Source organism: Mauremys reevesii, linkage group 6 (assembly GCF_016161935.1).
Source record: "Mauremys reevesii isolate NIE-2019 linkage group 6, ASM1616193v1, whole genome shotgun sequence".
In the NCBI taxonomy this organism is placed as follows: domain Eukaryota; kingdom Metazoa; phylum Chordata; order Testudines; family Geoemydidae; genus Mauremys; species Mauremys reevesii.
The window spans coordinates 77,736,254-77,745,528 of NC_052628.1; positions in this window are offsets into that span (position 1 = coordinate 77,736,254).

Consider the following 9,275-nt stretch of genomic DNA (forward strand, 5'->3'; position numbering starts at 1 on the left):
CGAACGGCGGTGGCGGAGTCGACGGGGGAGCCGCGGACTTTGATCCCGCGGCGTCTGGACAGGTAGGCAGTTCGAACTAAGGTAGTTCGACTTCAGCTACGCTATTCGCGTAGCTGAAGTCGCGTACCTTAGTTCGACCCCCCCACCCTAGTGTAGACCAGGCCTAAGAGAGGCCCAATAACCCCACACTTAGCCACAAGGGTGTGCTGTCTGGTGAGTAATTCCTGGACATATGGGGCTTGCTTTGGGGTGAGACCCCATGACATGCCATATCAGTTTACATTATCTAAGGATATTGGATTCTGTACAGTATTACATTTTAAGAGTGGACAAAGTTTTTATGTATGGCCATTATGGATTCAGAGGTGACTTGGCCCCCATCTTCCAAAATGGTGGCTGTGCCCAATATTACCATCTATTTTGTCTTCCTGTTTCTTTTGACCACATTTTGGGTAGTTTACTTATACTGCTGCACTGGTCAAGCAGCTGAGTGATAGCAACCCCTTGGGTTGCAGCACAGTTGTAGCAGAGAACTGACTTTGCTGATTCACTACCTTCTCATCTGGCTATTGTAGCAAGCAGTATGTTATTCACAAAACTCCTGGCTGCTGTTGGTGAGATGGAAAGTACGGAATCAAACCAATTTACCCACTATTTGTCGCTCTCTGTGGCTGATGACCCACTTGCAGAATGATATGTACAAGTATGGCTAGGAAGTTGGGAGCTACTTGAGAGTGGGCCCACAGACCAACTAACAAAACATAACTTTTCTTCTCATTGCCTTACCTACGTAGTTACAGGTGGTAATTACCATGTTTGTGTTCTCAAATTTCCCATTAACTGTAAGTTCTCTGTATGGTCAGGAAACTAGGCGGGAGGGGGAGGAGAGAGAGGAGTGGTAAGTGAAAGAGTTTAGTTGTCTGAGTTTGCATAAGCTCTCAGAGCTCTATATTTTAACTTTGTTTCTAAGGAACTTAAAATGTATTTATTATTTCAAAACCTAAACCTTACTACTTTGTTTCCTGGAAAGGTTTTCATATTTGAGTAGTCTAAATCTACTTTGTATGTCACCCCAAGACTGATTTGGGTGATTAAAATGGGTGATACTGCATAATCTATTGTAGCATTTTATGATTAACTGTTTCTAAAATAGCTCACATCATTTATTTTACACATGGGCTAACATAAGAATATAAGGTACTATTGTCATGGCTAGCTGCTAAACTGAAAACATTTTAAAACAATTGAAAAAGTAAATGCTGAAATTTAGGAAATGTAAAAGGACTGATGAAATAAATTCATCTATCCATATATTGTGGGAAGCTAGTGCTTTTTCTGAGTGCTGCACAGGCAGCATTTATGAGATCTAAGCAATTTTTAGTCTACAAAAGACAATGTCAGCTGCTGAGATCTATCAACATAATGTAGGCTACTCCAATCAAATAGGGATTGAGTCATTGTAAGAATTTAAAACACCTTAGGCAGAGTTTGAAGCCAGAAGGGTCCATCTCCGAAGATTAAACATTTTCAAGGTCAGAACTCCAATTAAGATGGTAGAACTGTCTAACTCTTGACAGGACTGAAGTTGCTCTGGTCACTTTAGTGACCTTCCTGGTGAATGTATAAGTAGCATTACTTCTGGAATAAATAATTTTATGACAAAGAAAGTAATGTAATGCATGTTGTTGAATTATTACATAAATGTGGGCTATGAGAACTTCCATGAAAGGGTTTAACCTAAAAGGCTCTCACAATATCTGAATATATGAGATTAGTGGAGCTAGCAGATTGTTAGCCAGTTCTTAAGAGTAGGTATGGAAGGATAATCCAGTCTATTGCCAGATTGAAACCTAGCGTCAAAAGCAAACGAGAAGGATTTACACCATGCAAACCAACTCTTTGGCAACAAGAATACCTCAGCTCTTCTGGGGTTATCTATCTGCTGAATGTGTCCAAGACCAGGGTTAGATACCACGCATTTATTTAGCACCTTTCATCCAGAAGGATCTCAGTATTCTATGACTGATTCTGATGTCATTCACTTGCTTGGATTTTTTGGCCTAGACCTTCAGCTAGGTGTAAATTGGCATAACTCACTAAACTAAAGTGGAACTACACCAACTGAACATCATGCCCTTAATATTCTGGTGGCTGTGGGTCATAGGCTTTTTTTTTTTTTAAGCCTCTGAAAGCAGTGACCAAACTCTCACTTGTAGCAAACTATTGTCTCACCTGACAATATCTCATTGGCTAGTTAGAGTAACTAGTCATTTTGTGTCAAGTGCCCTTTAGAAGGCTTCCCCATGGCTCTAACAAGTTTTCAGGGATCAAGAAAATAACTAAAGTCTGACAAACTTTTCATTTGATTCCATGAAATAAGTAAGGGATGTCTAAGCAGCGGTTGTGAATGTAGGAAGCAAAACGGTGAGCCCGGTTTTGCATACATGCTTTGCTTTGTGTCAAACTTTTAAAATGCAGAAATAATTTAGAGTATGTTTTGGTATGTTTTGTAAAACGTCTTGGTTTTTAATCTGAGATTTTTTGGTTCCTATTTTCCATATTTTAATGGAAATAGCCATCTGAGAAATTAGTATACACTGGGTAAATAAGTGAAACTGAACGAGCAGGTCTTAGTTCTAAAGTTTATCCCTTTAAGTTAATTCTGTAGGAAAATAATTGTTTGCCAAGATAGCTCCTCCTAAATTCAGCACTATGCCCCACAACTTTCACTGGTGTCAGTAGGAGCTGGGGGCATTTATTAGCTCTGGTCCCAAGCCTGCAATCAGTTACCTGCATGCTTCACTTCTCTCATTTGAGTAGTGTCACTGCTAAAGTCAAGCACATGCAAAACTGTAGAATGGGAATCAATAATACATACTGACATCAAGGTCCTAGATCAAATTTGATGATCTTGTTACAAATATAGGGACAACTTAATTTGCAAACTACTCCTTAAATGCAAGGAGAAGCTTGTCTGACTCTATGACTAATGATCAAATTATGATAGAAATGCTTCCTACCTATTCCTGTACCAAGTAGGGTATAACAGAAGCATCAGTGTCTTCAAAAGGCCCATGATATTCTTCTTGGGAGGCTTTTTGGATATCATGTAATCTCTCTCTCAAAATTAAGGGTAAAAGCACGGAGGGTGAGGGAGCATGTTACGTGGCAATGGCAAAGAATCACGCTCACTTTTTAAAAAAAAACACCTTATTTTAATAAAGAACACAGCACTATCCCTAACCTCCCTCCGTGCACCTAATTTTAGAGCAGTAAAATAATAGTACTCAACAGTGTCGTGACCTGATATTGTTGCATTCTTTTTTCCCTGTGCTCACATGATTACGCCTGTGCTAAAAACATAAGACACTAAAGATATACTGTCCAGCTCTAACAGTCAAATGCTTAGCACAAGTTTAAGCGAATTACCAAGGTGGGTCACATCTATTTACCACTTCTCTGGTTCCTGTATAATCTCATTTTAATATATTTTGGTACCTGCCTCTAATTTATAATACTATCTTCTTTCTACCATTCAATGGTACCATACAGCACAGTTGTAAAAACCTTTTTCAAAGAAATAAAATGGCCCATAAGATAAGGCAGTGCTGCTACTGGCATAATGTAGCATAATATTAATGCTCTTAAACTAGAAGTTGTTGCCTTTTCATAGACTATATTCAGCTCAATAAATTCAGCTCAAAGACAGGAGTTCTAGGAAAAACAACAAATTCAATGTCAGTGTTTCATCCTGTATTATAGTGTGTTTATAAATATCCTGTTTTGTATGAAACCTTAACTTTAAGGTGGAGGTGAACAAGAGAGACTCTTAAACTTACTTCTAGAGGATATTTTTTTGAATACTTTTTCTCTCCAGTAGGCCAGGTACTGCTTTTAGGTCTGCTGGAGTATTAGCTTCTGTGGGACTGAATTGGTTTAAATGAGAGAAGGATTTGTAAGCTATTTGAGTAACGCTTGTAGAAAACATCATAAAAGATGGTAGTATGAGCAAATCTAGCTGAACAACTTGAGTTCTGTAGAAATACAACGAGCAATGCTCTCCTTGCCTAGGAGAAGGCAGAAGCAACAAGTGATACAGAAAAGTAAGCAGAGATCTTCAGGGGCTGTTCGGCAATACATATATTCAGTCAGTACACTGAGTGCTTCAAGCAAATCCAAACTTAAAAGGAACACAAACTAATCTCTCTCTGATACTCCTAGTGTTCGTCTTCCATGTTCCAAAGATGCTTGGACTGTTAACTTTCAGCATGAAAAGAATTGCTCTGATAAGAATTGTCTACACTTTAAAAATTTACCCCTAATCCTCTGAGCTCATCTTCTGGTTGTAGTGACGCTGGCAGAGTCTTTGACCTTAACGCTTGAATGTTATAAGGTCACCAGAGCTGCTCCTCCTAGGTTGTAGCCAGAGCTGGCAGAAAAAGGGTACATATACTTATCAAAAATTACTTTGCTAACTTTTTCAGCAATGTTTTATGATATTGTTTCACTTCAGTGCATGGAGGGGAACCCCATTTTCTCATACTGCAACTTTTTTTCCTAGGGGAAAAAGCTTGTCAGAAAATGGTCTTGACCTCCCTTCCCAATTTCTCTCACTTTACTTCTCTCCCTTTCCCGTGGAGGCAGAGAAGTAAAGTGAGATTGGGATTTTCCTTTCATCAACCCCAAAGGGCAAAGGGAGCATTAAGTGTGACTATTATAACATTCTGGGTTGGTCTAAGCTGTTGTCTGCCCCATTTTAGTACAGCATGATATTCGGTCTGAATTTGATGCAGAAGAATGCTTTCTATAAGAAGCATACAGTGTAATTTGAGGTCCATTGTATTTCATTTGTTAGGCTTTTACAGACATTGTACAGGGCATCTTCACAAATGTGCAACAGTGAGGGAAGGGTGCAAAGATACTTTTCTGTTAGCCTTTGAATGGCCTCTAGGAATGGTTGCAGCAGTTTACAGTCTTTGTGCTCCTGAGTTCCCTAGCTAGCAGCTTCCACCTCACACTTGCCTGTGGAACTGACAATGCTTTAATGGGAATATGCACTTGCAGGGTACATGGAGACTGTTTTACCCCCCAATCCCCAGGATTTCTCAGACACTGCCCTTTTGAGATGGTACACACTTTCCCTGAAGTTCTGTGCTTTAAAGCCACAGACCAAGTCTAACTAATTAAAAATAAAAATAAAAATTGTGCAGCCTCATGAGTAGCGCAGGCTCCATTCCTTCATTAACACAGCCATGCCATTTTGTGTTAATGAACAGGAAAGAAGCAAAAGTGACAAGAACACAAAGTTTACATAAACTGAAAACTTACATTTAGCAAAGAACCATTGCAATTCTTGACCTATCCTTTCGATCCTCTTCTTGAAGAACGTACTGCTTATGAAAGGTGCTGGTTTGACACTACTAGAGGCTGGCCTCTTCTTTTTCCTGAGAATATGTACAGCATGGACAGGGGCAGAGCTAGCTTTCTTGTAGTGTGCCTGATCCTCATATTGTGGCTGAGGACCATTCTGGACAGCTTGGGATGCAAAGCTCACTTTTGTACTCCATTCTTGATGTCACCGTGTGCAAAGCTGACACCCAGGCATGAGTTAGAGCAGTAGTTGGGCTGCTGTGAGTTATGCTGGCTGGCAGCGTCTCCAAAGGGCCAAAATTGTAGCTCAGGATTGGTGGGGCATAGAGATCCCTGGCCATACCCCACTACCAACCATACCACCTACAATAGCAGTAAGGAGACAGGTGGCATAAGAGTTATAATTCCTGTTTTATACCATGAGAGGACCCCCTTGCAGTGGGGTGACCTTCTTGAGGCGAGATAAACTGACTGAGTTTGACTAAGAAGTGATGTGTTGCAAACAGCCACAGTGCTAGGACCCCAGATCAGGCCTACTGTCTGCCCAGCATGTCTATAGCCTGATCAGAAAGGACCACTTCTAACAGAGTAGAGTCCATTCTCCATGACATTCAGTTATCTCATCCCTGCTGGGATTGCCAACAACGGATTGTCTGTTATAACAATATTTGCCATTTAATTTTTTTTGTATACATCTGATTCCCCCTTTCTGCTAGGGATTGGATTAAGGCCATCAAAAGGCTGTTGTATTGTTAAATCATTATTGAACTAGCAACTTAGATGTGAATTTTAAATCTTCTGATGAACTATTCCTCTTTTAATTAACTCCTTCCTCTTTAATTATTTTGTATCTTTACTTCCTGGTTATTGTTGGGAGCAGAAGTGCTGAAATATTATGGGGAGGGTGAAAAAAGCTGCTCTGACTTGACCAAAACTGGCAATACCAAAAGTCTTCTATGAAGCCCAGCTATAAGATAGCTTAATTTTGAAAACCCAACAGGCTTCCATACTAAAAACGAATTCCAAAGACATGTTAAGAGACTCTCTGCCAAATTATGAAAAATTCTTGACAGGCTTAAGGTACAGATTTAACTGAGCTTTCTCTGGAGGAAGTAGAATAGGGGCTGCCTGTCTCAGATTCTTGTCCGAGCTGAGGAAACTGGCACAATTTAGTCCTACTTGTGAGGGGTTTTTGTTTGTGGCTTTGTGAATTTAAAAATTACTCCCATCATCTATAACCTATGGCTCTCTGCCCTTCAGTGATCACTAGGCATCTGTTTGAGGATTAGCATGAACATTTCTTCTTCAAAAGGAAGCACCACATAGCTTCTTCCAAGCACCACATAGCTTCAGGTCAAGTGTGTTACTGCATGTGGGGGTGCCAATTAGTCAATTATAAGCTGAGTGACTTCCCTTCGAATCAAAATGCCTAATAGAAGTTGTGCTGCTTTTGTATGATACTTTGCTTCTGGGTTCATATCTGATTTGTCAGATTCATCATTTTGAGGCTAATTAAGATGAACTGTTGTCAGCAGGAGAACTTTTGTAGTGATAATCAAGATAGCCCATTTAAGACAGTTTGACAAGAAGCTGTGAGGATACTTAACATTGGGTCCCTCAGAAGGTAAAAATGAAGGGGTTCTGATCTACTGGTAGGTATGTGTCTTGTGCTTCTAGTTTCATAAAGTGTTTAATGTTGTATTTGGAGTTTCCATGTATTCATTGGATGTGTAAAATGTATTATGTAAACGTGCCCTTCCGCATGTATTCAAGTGTATATATTTAGGAAAGATTATACCCTACTCTATGGCATTGGAGTATAACTAATTAGGACTCCCTAAATGAATCATTTGGCTAGTCAAACCCAAGGTTGATAAAGAAAAGTGTGGGATGTGAGGCTTGCTTTGCTCTGGTCTCCAAGCCCTTAACAGAGGTTCCAACCTAAGTCTTAAACTTCATTGGGAATTCACTTCCAGCATGCCATTAGGGCTAGTGTTGGCAGACTGGGGACTGAATCAGGTATAGTTGGGGGGGGGGGGAGGCAGCCAGAGGGTTGGGTGGGAGTAGTGTGGAGCTGGCAGGGGATGTCTAGGCCTACTCTCTACCCAACAGGCCTGGTTGAGTGACAAAAGCTAATAGGACCAAATGGTAGCAGTGAACAAGAGCAAACCTGGCCAGGCAGAACATCCTGGCTCAAAGCAGTGCACAGCCGATGATATCAAGTGCAAGCTGAGGGGACCCCCCTGTGCCAGTATTATGCTATAGAGTCAAACTGACTTTGTGAGTAAAGGGTGTGTGTGTGGGGAGGAGGTGTCTCTGAACAAGCCGACACACTACAGTGTGTCTAGCACTCACCTATAAACTAATTTTTAAACTTAAAGTGAAATTATTTAGATGTGCTTCACTTAAATGTGCTCCAATACATCTGTTAGTCTATAAGGTGCCACAGGACTCTCTGTCGCATTTCATAAGAACATAAGAACATAAGAAAGGCCGTACCGGGTCAGACCAAAGGTCCATCTAGCCCAGTATCTGTCTACCGACAGTGGCCAATGCCAGGTGCCCCTGAGGGAGTGAACCTAACAGGCAACGATCAAGTGATCTCTCTCCTGCCATCCATCTCCATCCTCTGACGAACAGAGGCTAGGGACACCATTCTTACCCATCCTGGCTAATAGCCATTTATGGACTTAGCCACCATGAATTTATCCAGTCCCCTTTTAAACATTGTTATAGTCCTAGCCTTCACAACCTCCTCAGGTAAGGAGTTCCACAAGTTGACTGTGCGCTGCGTGAAGAAGAACTTCCTTTTATTTGTTTTAAACCTGCTGCCTATTAATTTCATTTGGTGACCCCTAGTTCTTGTATTATGGGAATAAGTAAATAACTTTTCCTTATCCACTTTCTCAACATCACTCATGATTTTATATACCTCTATCATGTCCCCCCTTAGTCTCCTCTTTTCCAAACTGAAGAGTCCTAGCCTCTTTAATCTTTCCTCATATGGGACCCTCTCTAAACCCCTAATCATTTTAGTTGCTCTTTTCTGAACCTTTTCTAGTGCTAGAATATCTTTTTGAGGTGAGGAGACCACATCTGTACACAGTATTCGAGATGTGGGCGTACCATGGATTTATATAAGGGCAATAATATATTCTCAGTCTTATTCTCTAGCCCCTTTTAATTATTCCTAACATCCTGTTTGCTTTTTGACCGCCTCTGCACACTGCGTGACATCTTCAGAGAACTATCCACGATAACTCCAAGATCTTTTTCCTGACTCGTTGTAGCTAAATTAGCCCCCATCATGTTGTATGTATAGTTGGGGTTATTTTTTCCAATGTGCATTACTTTACATTTATCCACATTAAATTTCATTTGCCATTTTGTTGCCCAATCACTTAGTTTTGTGAGATCTTTTGAAGTTCTTCACAATCTGCTTTGGTCTTAACTATCTTGAGTAGTTTAGTGTCATCTGCAAACTTTGCCACCTCACTGTTTACCCTTTCTCCAGATCATTTATGAATAAATTGAATAGGATTGGTCCTAGGACTGACCCTTGGGGAACACCACTAGTTACCCCTCTCCATTCTGAGAATTTACCATTAATTCCTACCCTTTGTTCCCTGTCCTTTAACCAGTTCTCAATCCATGAAAGGACCTTCCCTTTTATCCCATGACAGCTTAATTTACGTAAGAGCCTTTGGTGAGGGACCTTGTCAAAGGCTTTCTGGAAATCTAAGTACACTATGTCTACCGGATCCCCCTTGTCCACATGTTTGTTGACCTCTTCAAAGAACTCTAATAGATTAGTAAGACACGATTTCCCTTTACAGAAACCATGTTGACTATTGCTCAAGAGTTTATGTTTTTCTATGTGTCTGACAATTTTATTCTTTACTATT